Source organism: Pseudonaja textilis, chromosome Z, assembly GCF_049901715.1.
Source record: "Pseudonaja textilis isolate UNSWEBS1 chromosome Z, rPseTex1.2, whole genome shotgun sequence".
NCBI classification, from domain to species: domain Eukaryota; kingdom Metazoa; phylum Chordata; class Lepidosauria; order Squamata; family Elapidae; genus Pseudonaja; species Pseudonaja textilis.
This window is the reverse complement of record NC_142008.1, coordinates 132097950-132110014: the sequence shown is the minus strand read 5'-3', so window position 1 is coordinate 132110014 and position 12065 is coordinate 132097950. Positions and strand designations below refer to the sequence as shown.

The 12065-nt window shown below is 40.8% G+C and overlaps 1 protein-coding gene and 1 long non-coding RNA gene across 2 annotated transcripts in view; one reads left to right on the top strand and one right to left on the bottom strand.

Moving 5' to 3' along the window:
- LOC148124411 (uncharacterized) lies at window positions 1-10039 on the bottom strand. The gene is made up of 3 exons (XR_015740466.1): window positions 9652-10039; window positions 8663-8709; window positions 1-104 (listed from the first exon to the last, which is right to left on the bottom strand). It is a non-coding gene; the product is annotated as an uncharacterized LOC148124411 (long non-coding RNA).
- EMP3 (epithelial membrane protein 3 (MAM blood group)) overlaps window positions 8176-12065 on the top strand; it is a 105086-nt gene continuing 101196 nt past the window's right edge. The window contains exon 1 of the mRNA XM_087918484.1: window positions 8176-8316. The gene's annotated coding sequence lies outside the window, so the exon portion shown is untranslated. The remainder of the gene's footprint in view (window positions 8317-12065) is intronic.

Genomic DNA, 12065 nt, shown 5'->3' with positions numbered 1-12065 from the left:
TTTAAGAAATAGCACAGTCCAATAAACGGTCCAGGTCATATACGTTTAACAGTCCAAAGAATATCCAATTACAAAGTCTTCTGACCAGTTGTCTTTGTCATTTACTGTAAACAAAGATATCAAAGTATAAGCACAGCATAAATACAACAGAGAACCTTAGATAGCAACAGAATGTCAGAGATACAGAATGTCAGAGAGACAGAATGTCAGAGAGAGCAAGCTATGATCTCTAGTTCCCTCTTATGGTAGTTTGCAATATAAACAACCAATCGGAATATAGTATAAATCAATACAGTGATTTTGTCTTAAAGCTACAAACATACATTGTTGATTTATATATTGCCAACCCAACTAATTGGTGGACAGATTCCTAACAAGGATATCTCAAAAGGATTCCATAACCCCAGGACACCATAACCATCAGACATATGAGCCCACTGCCAAGCGTCTGGATTTTAATCATGTGACTGTGGTGTTCCGCCAACGTTTGCGAGTGTGAAAAATGGTAACTTTTTTCAATGCCTTTGTGCTTTGAATGGTGGTAAGTGGAGGACTACCTGTATACAGGAGCATGGGAAGCATGATTGGAAAGTTTCAAAAATTGCAGCCGGCTGCCAAGAAACGTTATTTTTCGCTAGACTTTTCCAACCAGATTGCTACTTAGATGTGTTGAACTGTGATCCTAATCATCTACAGATGGAGATGAGTTACAGCAGAGCAGCTGGGGAGATGAAGTTGTGTGGTGGTCTGACATTTGAAATGAGACGCAGGGAAAACGTCTGAGCAAATGCCAGCCCTGAGTAGACCCAGGTACCAGCTTTTATTGAGAACAAAATGCATATACAGAAAACAAGTGACCTCAACAGGATGTTATTTCCACAGGATATATAGGATGAGAACAAACAGGATGAGAATATACATCTGCGGAAATTCCCATGGGAATGGCTCAGCTATATACTATGACCTTTCACCGACATATTTGGTCCCCTAAGCTTTGCAGGTCATAACAGGACAAAAACACCCATAGCAGGCGGAAATGCCCCCCCACCAGGGGCATTTTTTAGTCCCTAGATCTATGCAAAGCTATACAAGGACTTGCAAAATAAATTATATTACCACATTCCCTCCTTTTTTATTTATTCAAAGATAGGGGGTGTTTTAGTGGCATAATACACAGTTCCCTTGCAACTTCGTCTCGTACGCTGAAAAACTGAGGTACATATTTGAAATAGATTAGGAATACATTGAATACAGCAACACAACATAATAAGTATAATAACAATTGTCACAACTAATTGAAGCAATGAACGTAACCATGAGCCGTCAAGAAGCCAATCCCATAGCAAAGCCCAAGGTGACTTATCAAAGCCATCTTTTCCTGCTTCGTGTTCAGCTATGCGGTCTTCCATATCGTGAACAGTTCTTGTAATGTTAGGCTCATAATTATGTATGAAAATACAACAATGTGAATGAATTAAAGCACAAACTCCTCCTTTAGCAGCTAATATTATGTCTAAAGCATAACGATTTTGTAAAGTAATTTGGCGAATTTCAGACACTTCTTCATTTAACATCTTAATGCTCTTAACAGTATTATTAAACATAGCAACAGTGAAATTATTTAAAATATGCAGATCCCGATAATTCATAGCCACCCCAAAGGTGGTAATGCCGCCCTGGAAAGTTGAGTTAACCACCACCCTCCCGTGGTGAGACCCGAATCCACCTCCCTCCTGTTACGAATCCGGCCTTGGGCAGTTGGTCTAACTTATATATTACTGGGATGACATGCCCAATCGTACACACCCCAGACCAATCCTTTGGCCATTGTTGATAAGCAGTATCCCCCACATAGCAACCATAACCCATCCGGAAGAGGGAAGTATTTTAAATGCTTATGATAGATATTATTGGAGGCCTGACTTTCCCAACCCCACATTAGCCACATCCAAGTACAGAGAACATATGCCCCGTGACCAATGTCAGGCCTCTTAGTGGTTGTCCGATTTACACAACAGTCATGGGAAACTTTCAAAGCCTTGGATAACGAGAAGATGTCCGATTTATGCAGTTGCTCTTACTAGTAATGCTTTTTACACATCTCATACATCCTCCTTCCAAAGGAATCACCTTCTTACAGAGCGTAGTATTTCCTAGCAAAATAGATTGAGTCCCTACAGGGGGCGGTAATAACAAACCGATGCTTTGGTAGTGAAAGTTACCTTTGTTGTGAACAATGTTTGATTCCACTTTTCGGGGTCTGGACCCCAGTAAAGCCAATGTTTAAAATCATTATAATCAAAATTAGCACTGGTTCGCTCATTCAAAGGAACACCATGTAACAAAACTCCACCTTTCCCAGACCCAGGCATATGCATACAAAGCCAACAATTAGTTACATTTAAACCCTTAGCTGCCATCCGAATGTCCTTGATGTAGGAATTTTCTTTCCATAAATTATCACCAAGGTCTCTAGTTTTTGAGATAATAGCAGCTCTCCGCCTCCGTATTAGAGTCCGTGGAGGCATAAGACGAATGGAAAGAGAGTCTGTGTAAGGAAACTTAGGTAACTCCAATTGACATCTATATTGTCCATAGTCTGAAACAGAAACATTAAACAGGATCAGAGTTGTAGCACAGGCTGAAGATATAATATCCTTATCAGGTCCCGAGTAAAGAATGTCTTGACCCTTATGCCAGGACCAATATGCTGGAAAATCAAAGGATGCCGCTGTTTGCAGATCAATTTAGTCTGATTCCCCAGAGGAACCTGCTGCAAACAAGTTGATAACCTCAGATAAGCAGTCATCTTTTCCCAGCCTTCACAGCGCCACGCCTGGACTGCCGGCATCAAGAGAATCAGGAACCACGGAAACGCCATCCTGAGAATCAGGAACCTCCTCACTGGCACCTGCGAAGACGCTCAGAATGATCAGGTCGAATACATCGACCAGGAACCCAACGAATTTGACCAAGATGTTCTACTGCTGCATAACCACGTCCCCACGTAATCAGTTCAGCGGGAACCCATGCCGGATCCGGAAGGAATCGCACCAACACTCGAGGCCTCACTGCATCTGTAGAAGGAGAAGAAAAATGCCTGCTGGCCGCACTCGCAGGGGGTTACCAGACAAATTTAAAAATTTAAAGTATACAAAGCTAGATTTAATTGATCTTGAATTGCGGAAGCCCCAGGAGCTTCCCTCCTTTTTATTTAATTTAGCTAACATGTTCTTGAGCGTGCCATTATAACGCTCCACAATAGCCTGTCCTGTGGAATTGTATGGAATTCCAAATTTATGTTCCACGGACCACTGTTTGCAAAACTGATCAAAGACTGTGCTCCGATAAGCTGCACCATTGTCTGTTTTTAAAGTTTGAGGCGTACCAGCAACTGAAAATGTCTTAATGCAATGATTGATGACATGTTTAACCGCTTCACCTCTTTGAGGAGTAGCCATTAGGAATCCTGAATAAGTATCCACAGTCACATGTATATACTTCCAAGGTGCAAATGATGGATACTGAGTAACATCCATTTGCCAAATCATTGAAGGTTTCAACCCCTGGGGTTGACTCCCATAGGAATAGCCATGCCCTGTTTTGAACAAGTTGGACATTGTTGAATTATGGCAGCAGCTTCTGCAGCAGTAAGCTTAAATTGATGTGCCAACGCTTTAGCATTTTGATGAAAATAACTATGGCTGTCCCATGGCTGGACAGGGAGAACTGAAGTTACAGCACTGTCAGCTTTGGCATTGCCTTGTGATAAAATTCCAGGTAAATTACTATGGCTACGAATATGGGCAACAAAACACACATTCACACGCTGCTCCAAACATCCTTGCAACAACAAAAGCAAACGTAGAATATTGGGTGATATTCCAGGAGACAAATAAGAACCTGCTACAAAGGGTAACAAATTATATACATACAAAGAATCCACTGTTAGATTAAAATCCTGATTTTGAAAATTTTGAAAAGCCAAAACTACAGCAGCAAGTTCTGCCTGCTGGGCAGACTTCTGCTCTGATGTCACTTTTGTATGCCAAATTCCAAATTTATCTTTCCAAACACAAGCACCAAAAACTTTTTTTTTTTTCCATCAGTAAAAACTTTAGGAGCATCTGATATACTGATTTAGGTCACACTCTGTCCCATTGATCTCTCATTTTGCTGACTTTGACCCCCCCCCCAGGAGCCCAACATTGCGCTTTAAAATGTCCAGGCTTCCCACAATTGAAAAAAGTTTCTTTTTTAGCATTTCCTGCCTGGAGAGCCAGAGCTAAAGTTTCCATGTTAAAAGTCTGACTCCCCACCTTCCTACACGCGTTTATCAAATCTGTGATCTCTCGCTTTCCACTCGCAATAAGTGGATTAAGGATCTTTTGCGATCTATATTAGCCTGATCTACCGCTAACTTTTCAAAAGCAATTCATTCCGGGCAAATTGATTGTCAATTTGCCTTTCAATAGCCACTTTCAATCTACTAATGAAATTTTCATAGGGTTCATTGTTCCCTTGTTTGATGTTAGTAAAGGTCTTCTCACCACCTTCGCCGTCAGGGAGAGCCCCCACGGCTTGGAAATTTAACTGTGGGAGAAGAACGAACCCCTCCTCAGGCATTCTATCTCTCTGTTGATTTAAAGCAGCATCTACACCAATTTCTACTGGATTAAGTTGAATCTTCACTCCAAATTTTACCAAATCATCTCCTGATAATTCCCCTCTATTTGTTGCATCCTGAATAGCTGCAGTAACTGCATCTACTTGAACTCTTAAAGGCAAACTCTTCTCTTCTGACAAAGTATTTTCAGTGCCTGACAGTCCTCTGGATTTATCTGGAGGTGCTGTCGGTGGCAATATACGTACCGCATGGTAAGGCGGCAAACCTTCTTCAGGGGGTGCTAGGAGCGGTTGTTCATGAGTAGCTAATGCATCCATAACCATCCTCCAGGTTAACAAAATTGAAGAAGGGGCACGAGGCTCCTCGTGCAAAAATTTCCCTATCTTTCTCCAGCACTCTACTTTAATACTACCTCCCTCTGGATAACACGGAATATGTTTCCAAACATACTGTAATAAGTCCTCAATTTCTTTCTTTCCTACTGCATGTCCTCTACTATGAACTCCAAACTTAAACCTATTCCCAGTGATCTCTCTCATTTCCCTAATGTGCCCTGTCTGAGCCTTCGAGAAATCTCCTCCCATACTCACGAAAAGAATCTGTCTCCGTCCAGCGAAGAAGATGAGGGCCCAGTCGACGTCCGCGACGATGAGTATAGGATGCGGAAACGATAGCCTTCCAAAGCTATCACGTCGGGGTCACCACTTGTGGTGGTCTGACATTTGAAATGAGACGCAGGGAAACGTCTGAGCAAATGCCAGCCCTGAGTAGACCCAGGTACCAGCTTTTATTGAGAACAAAATGCATATACAGAAAACAAGTGACCTCAACAGGATGTTATTTCCACAGGATATATAGGATGAGAACAAACAGGATGAGAATATACATCTGCGGAAATTCCCATGGGAATGGCTCAGCTATATACTATGACCTTTCACCGACATATTTGGTCCCCTAAGCTTTGCAGGTCATAACAGGACAAAAACACCCATAGCAGGCGGAAATGCCCCCCCACCAGGGGCATTTTTTAGTCCCTAGATCTATGCAAAGCTATACAAGGACTTGCAAAATAAATTATATTACCACAAGTTGCTGGTCAGAATTTATGGAAGGCGTCATATTAAGAAATATTTTACAGAGGTTTTCCAAACATATCGTCCACCACCTCCTAACTGAAAACCAGAGCACAAAAACGGTTTTGGCACAGACAAGCAAAAGAATAAATAGCCCTCAATTTACAACCGTTCCATTTAGCAAATGTTCAAATTTACAAAGGCACTGAAAAAGTGACTTAAGACTGGTCCTTGCTGTTATGTCCATTGTAGTATCCCCACAGCCACATGATTATAATTCAGATACTTGGCAACCAACGTATATTTCTGACTGTTGCAGCACCCCAGAGTCATTTGATCACCGTTTGAGACCTTCCCAGCCAGTTTCTGACAAAGTCAGTGTGGGAAGCTGGATTTGCTTAATGACCCTACAATTCACTTAACTGTAGTGATTTGTTTAACAACCATGGGCAAAAAAAAAAGTTATGAAATCAGGCATGGATCTCTTAACAAGCACCTTGTCTAACAATAGAATTTTTACTCCCAGTTATGTTCATAATTCAAGGACTACCCATATAATGCTAAAAACAGGATCAATTTGATTGTTTATGACAAAAGACTAAGGGAGGGAAGGTGCAAGGGTGAAAAAAATCTTAGTAAACAACTATTGTCAAGAGTGAAATCTGAGAAAAAGCAGCAATGGAAGGAAAGGGGGAAAAGAAGAGGGATAAAGTAGAAGAATTACAGCAATAGAATGAAAAAGTACTAGCTTAATTTCTCAACAGATGAATGGGAACTGAGATAAGGAAAGAGCATTGACGTTGCTTGGGAAAGGGTGATAAGAATTGTCACAGAATGCCATACTGGAGGCTAAAACATATGAAGAAGGGTTGCAGGAACTGGGCATGTCTAGTTTAATGGAAAGAAGGGCTGGATGGTGACATGATGGCATTGATCCAATATCTAATGGGCTGCTGCAAAGAAGAGGGGGGTCAACTTATTTTCCAAAGCACCTGAAGGCAGGATATGAAGTAATGGATTGGAAACTGTTGTGAAGTTTTCACTCTGGTCCACTGTTTAAGTGGGAAGAGAGGTTTGTTCTGATTGGCTGTCCCTTCTGACAGCTGACTATGCGACCTGTTTCTGACCTGTTGCAGACCGATGCCATTTCACAAACGAGGGGTTTGGAACCCCCAAAGTCCCTTCCAACTTTATTATTCTGTTAAGTGTGTGGAGTTATAGTGAACATATGAAAAAGGATGTTTGGTGGAACAATGACGCCATAGAAACCATGCATGAGAACAAAATATATATAAGAGAATGATTGGTACAAAAAAATGACAGAGGTAGTTCTTACAATCTCTTGCCCTTGATATGCACTCACAATTCCTAGCCAGCATGGAAAAGGATGATGGGAGTCAGCCTGGCATATCTGAGGAGGCAGTAAGCCAAGATAGCCTTGTCCATATGCAATCTACGTAAATAGAGGACAGAACAACGGCTGGAAACTGTCTGCAGAGCAGAGCCCTGAAGGATTTCAGGAAGTCTGTTGAACTCCACAGGAGAAGGGGAGGAATAGCAAGCATATTTGAAGGTCATTAGCTGAGCTGATTTAATGCAACATGACCAGGCTATGCAATAAGCAAATACAGTTTCCCAGAACAAGTTCTGATAAGTCACGATCCCATGCAGAAAAACATCCTGAAAATGTAAGAATTCTGATGCTTTGATGGACGTGTCACTAGGGGAAAAAATGGGGAACCATCTCCTATCACACGAAGAGCAGCTAGGTATGTTCCTGTACTCATTCCTTATTTCAGTGCTGCTTAGCCTTGTAACCTTGTAAGCCAATAAAACGGTCTTGCTATACCGTTTGTGGACATTTTATTTTTGACCTTCTATACCATCAACAGCTGGAAAAGTTAATCAGCCAGGATAGGAGGGAAGATTTAAAGGCAAGGTCTCCTGATGCGTGTTAGTTCTAAGTAATACAATAATTGGAAGAATATTTTACGGACTGGTGCTCTCCATATGTGCCGGATTACAATTCACAGAATTCCTATTTGGCAAAAGACAGCTGTTCTACCTGTTGATAAAAGTCTTACTCTTGGCGAATTGTTGTAGGACATCTGATAGAGGCCTTTCCATGAGTTGTTTCCCATTTTGTCCTTGGGTTTATTAATGATTTACAAGCCCAAAGTAAAGGAACAAAGTGTGAAATCATTGGGGAATTGAGGGGGTGGGACTCTGTTACCCAAGAGCAGGTCAATTACTTCCCTATAGCTCTTTGGAAAGGTTTCCTAAAGGACCAATCTGACCTCAGGTGAAGGATCTCTGGATAAACAACTAGGTTCAGATTGGACAATGGTTATGTTCATAGATTTGCATTGAGATGGTCGACCATATTCGTGATTGCAGACCATGAGGCCAAACAGCTGTCTTTGCAGATTCAGGGGGGAAAAATCCTATGTAAACACAAATGCAGTATGTTGGACCAGATTCTGCTGATTCTGAGCAAGCTTTCAACATTCAAGTGCTTTTTTTTAATTATTTTTTTCTACTGTCTCCTATGCATATGCAAAGTCAGACTTGGAAGTAGCCAACGGTGGTTACTATGAACCATCTCCAGGAGATCAGGTGAGAAACCCGTATCTGTCAGGGACTTCCCACAAAAATCTGATTTTCTAATTTCTAGCTTAATAGTAGAGCTACAGAACTATTCATTGAGAAGTCTGAAACTAGTTTAAATATGCATTGGAAATGTAGGCTCAAAAATTAACTCAAATGCAGATCCAGGAAGAAAAAGGATGATTTTTAGCTCTGTATATATTCCTGTATCATATCAGAAGATTGCAGCACAATCTATCTGATTTGGAGACTACAGGGTTATCTACATAAGCTACAGAAACGATGATGCAAAAAATCACTTTGCAAAATGAAATCTGCAGAAAAATAGTGCTGCTACTTCAAAGGTTTGACAGACCTTCCTGTTTTTCTCATCTTCTGTCCAAGCAACGGTTCTGAGAACACCTAGAAACAAGGAAGTATATTACTAGAAGCAACATAGGTTTGTCAAAACAGATCATGCTAGACAAACCATAATGTATTTCTTTGACAAAGTGACTAAATTAGCGAACCAGAAAAATGCTCTGGAGTCTGGACATAGTATACCTATGTTTCAGTAAAGCATTAGACAAAGTAGATCACAACCTATTTCTTGATAAGATAGAAAAATGAAGGGTAGACGGCATCACTACCAGATGGATTCATAACTGGATAACAAACTGTACTCAACATGTAGCTCTCAATGAAACTGCATTTACATGGAGGGAAGCATGCAGCGAGGCACCCCAAGTTTCTGTCTTGGTGCCAATACTCTTCTACATCTTCAGACATGATTTAGATGAGGGGATTTGGTTTTAAATTTAGGCAAGAAAAACAAAATACACAGTTATAGAAGATGTGGTAGTTGGCTCAACAGCAGTAACAGTAAGAGGGATTTAGGAATCCTAGTGGACAATCACTTAAATATGAGCCAGCAATGTACCAAAAAGCCAATGCAGTTCTGCAACAGAGGAATAGTATCAAGATCACATGAAGTGATAATTCTGCTTTATGCTGCATAGGCAAGACCACACTTGGAATACCGCATCCAATTTTGATCACTGTAATATAAAAACGATATTGAGACTCTAGAAAGAGTGTAGAGAAGAGCAACAAGGATGATTAGAGGGCTGGAGGCTAAATCATTTGATGAATGGTATGTCTAGTCTAATGAAGAGAAGGACCGGGGTGACATGATAGCAGTGTTCCAGTATCTAAGGGAGTGTTACAAAGAAGTGTGAGGCGGGGGGGTCAACCTGTTCTCAAAAGCACTTGAGGGCAAGACTGAAGTAATGGATGGAAACTTAGCAAAGAGAGAACTGACCTAGAAATTTCCTGACAGTGAGAACAATTAATCAGTGGAATTACCTTCAGAAATAGTGGGTGCTCCATCACTGAGGTTTTCAAGAAGATTGGGCAGCCATTTGTCCAGAATGACATAAGGTCCTCGGCTTAAGCAGAGGGTTAGAATAGAAGAACTCCAAGGTCCCTTCCAACTCTACTGAAGACTTCCACAGGAAGTCATTTTAGGGCCATTAAGTATATGCAGTCCTCTGGTAATTTAAAACATTTTTATTTTTTGCAAATCCTGGACTTTACCTGAGCCTCATTTTTTTTTATTTTCTGATGTCCACATTTTATCACCCAGCATTCAAAATTTTAGTCCATGTCAATACGCAAGCTGGATATTTTGTTTAAATGTTGTCCAAGTAATAAAACTCAGTGGCAGAAGGAAGAGTCAAATTTAGATATAGTTCTCTCTCTATTGAACGAATTCATGTCCTATTTATTTGCCCTGCTTGGCAGAGCTGAACTGAAGCATCTCTTGAATATCTCCTATCATTGGCCAGGAATTGAGGATCAATGCTGCAGGATCCAATCTGGGTTGGTCAATGGATCAGTGTGTTCTGGTATATGTATACCGAGAAACAGGGAGACATATTGGTCCATGTGAATTGTCTCTGACATATGATTTATCAGCTCTGGGGTTCACAAAGTCTTTTGGGATAGGCTGCATACTTGCTGGAAAGCTCCTCAAATTTCCTCTTGTTCTGAAAATGCTGTCAATTCAGGGATGATTTTAAAACCACCCTACAAACAAATTCAATTTAACTTCCATGCAAAATGTTAAGAATTCAAGCATGCATGCTCATGTCACAATAATTCAAAAGCATGGATTATGAAACTCTAGCCAGAAGGTGGTGCTATGGCACCATGTTCTGAGTATATATCTTGGCTAAAAACCTTAGAGGGGATTTTTGCCTTATATTGACCAGAAAAAAAAAAATAATTTTCAAGAGATGGAGGAGAAATATTCAGTCGTGGCATTCCATTCATTATGAAATAGAGTTTGGGTTCCCACACTGCACTTGGTAATAATGTGATTTGTTTGTTTCCGACTTAATGTTTCTTATGTGAGAATCTATGGTTTCTTAGCTGCTTTCTGGATTAGAGTATCCAGCACCAATATTTTTTAGCGTTTTTTTTTAACATTTCATATAGTTTGGAATAAAAGGGGAAGGTGTAATGTAAGAACTGAGATTATTGTTACAAAATATCCTTATAATTTCTCATTTAAACTGTGTCATTTCCTCTTTTTTTTTTTTTAACTAGAATTTTCTACGAACCCTTGTGTTTGAAATCACAAAGCACTAGAATGATAGTTAAGGCAGTGTTTTTCAACCTTAGCAAATTTTAAGGTGTGTAGACTTTAACTCCCAGAATTCCCACAGCTAACTGTGCTGACTGGGGAATTCTGGGATCAACTCCCAGAAGTTCATGCACTTTAAATTTGCTGAAGTTGAGAAACACTGTCCTAAGGCAAGAATCCTTGCTACGAGGTTTCTAAATAAGTGATTTACTTCACAAGGTTAGTCCAAAGTCTAACCAGCTGAAACGTTTTTGCAATAATTCCCCATTAAGAGGATTATTCCTCCATTCAAAGTGAAATTTGTTTTTTTTTTCCTTTTTTGTGATGTATGCAGCTACAACCTTGGGCTGACATGCCATCCTGCTGAGCTGGTTGCCTTAGTTTGGGCCAACGTTCCAGCCATAAAATTGTTTTTCCCCCTTTTCTTTTCCTGTTCTGCAATCCATTAGCAGCACTCTTGGAAATTACTTCTGAGTGATTCATCCTAGAAAGGGAGGCAACCTCCCATTTAGCTCATAGCCAGGCCACCCTCACCCCATTTCTCGAGAGACCAAGATGCATCTGCCCCTCCCTCCCTCCCTCTCTCTCTCTCTCTCTCCCTCCTTCCCCCCTCTCTCTCCCCATAAATTTATACAACAAGACAAGGAGCCTGGGAAGGAAGTAGCTCTCTCCCCTCCCACTTGCAGCCTGCGAGGAAAAAGAAGGGGGAGATACTGCTACGCAGAAAGCTTTATTCTCCAGTAAATACATTGGTGACTGCAGAGGGAGAAATTAAATCATGTCTTCTGTGCTTTCAGGAAATTCAACCCAGCCAAATTGAGGCGGCTGCAGCTTCAGATTGCAAGCCCGTGAGCGGTCTAGTAAATCTAAGTCGTTCAAATTATTTTTCTTTCTTTTATTCCTTCCCACAAGTGGCATTCCCCACTTCTAATAAAGGAACAGGCACATTCATAAGGGGAAACGGTAGAGATCCTGCAGATGTGCCACCTCTGTACCTCAGAATAACGGTGATTTGCTATGCATTGCAAATCCTGCACCGTCCGCACGGGAAGTGAAAGAAAAAATATGCAAAGTAAATACACCGATTAGTTAGGCTCATACAAACATCTCACCTTACGGACATCTTCAAAAC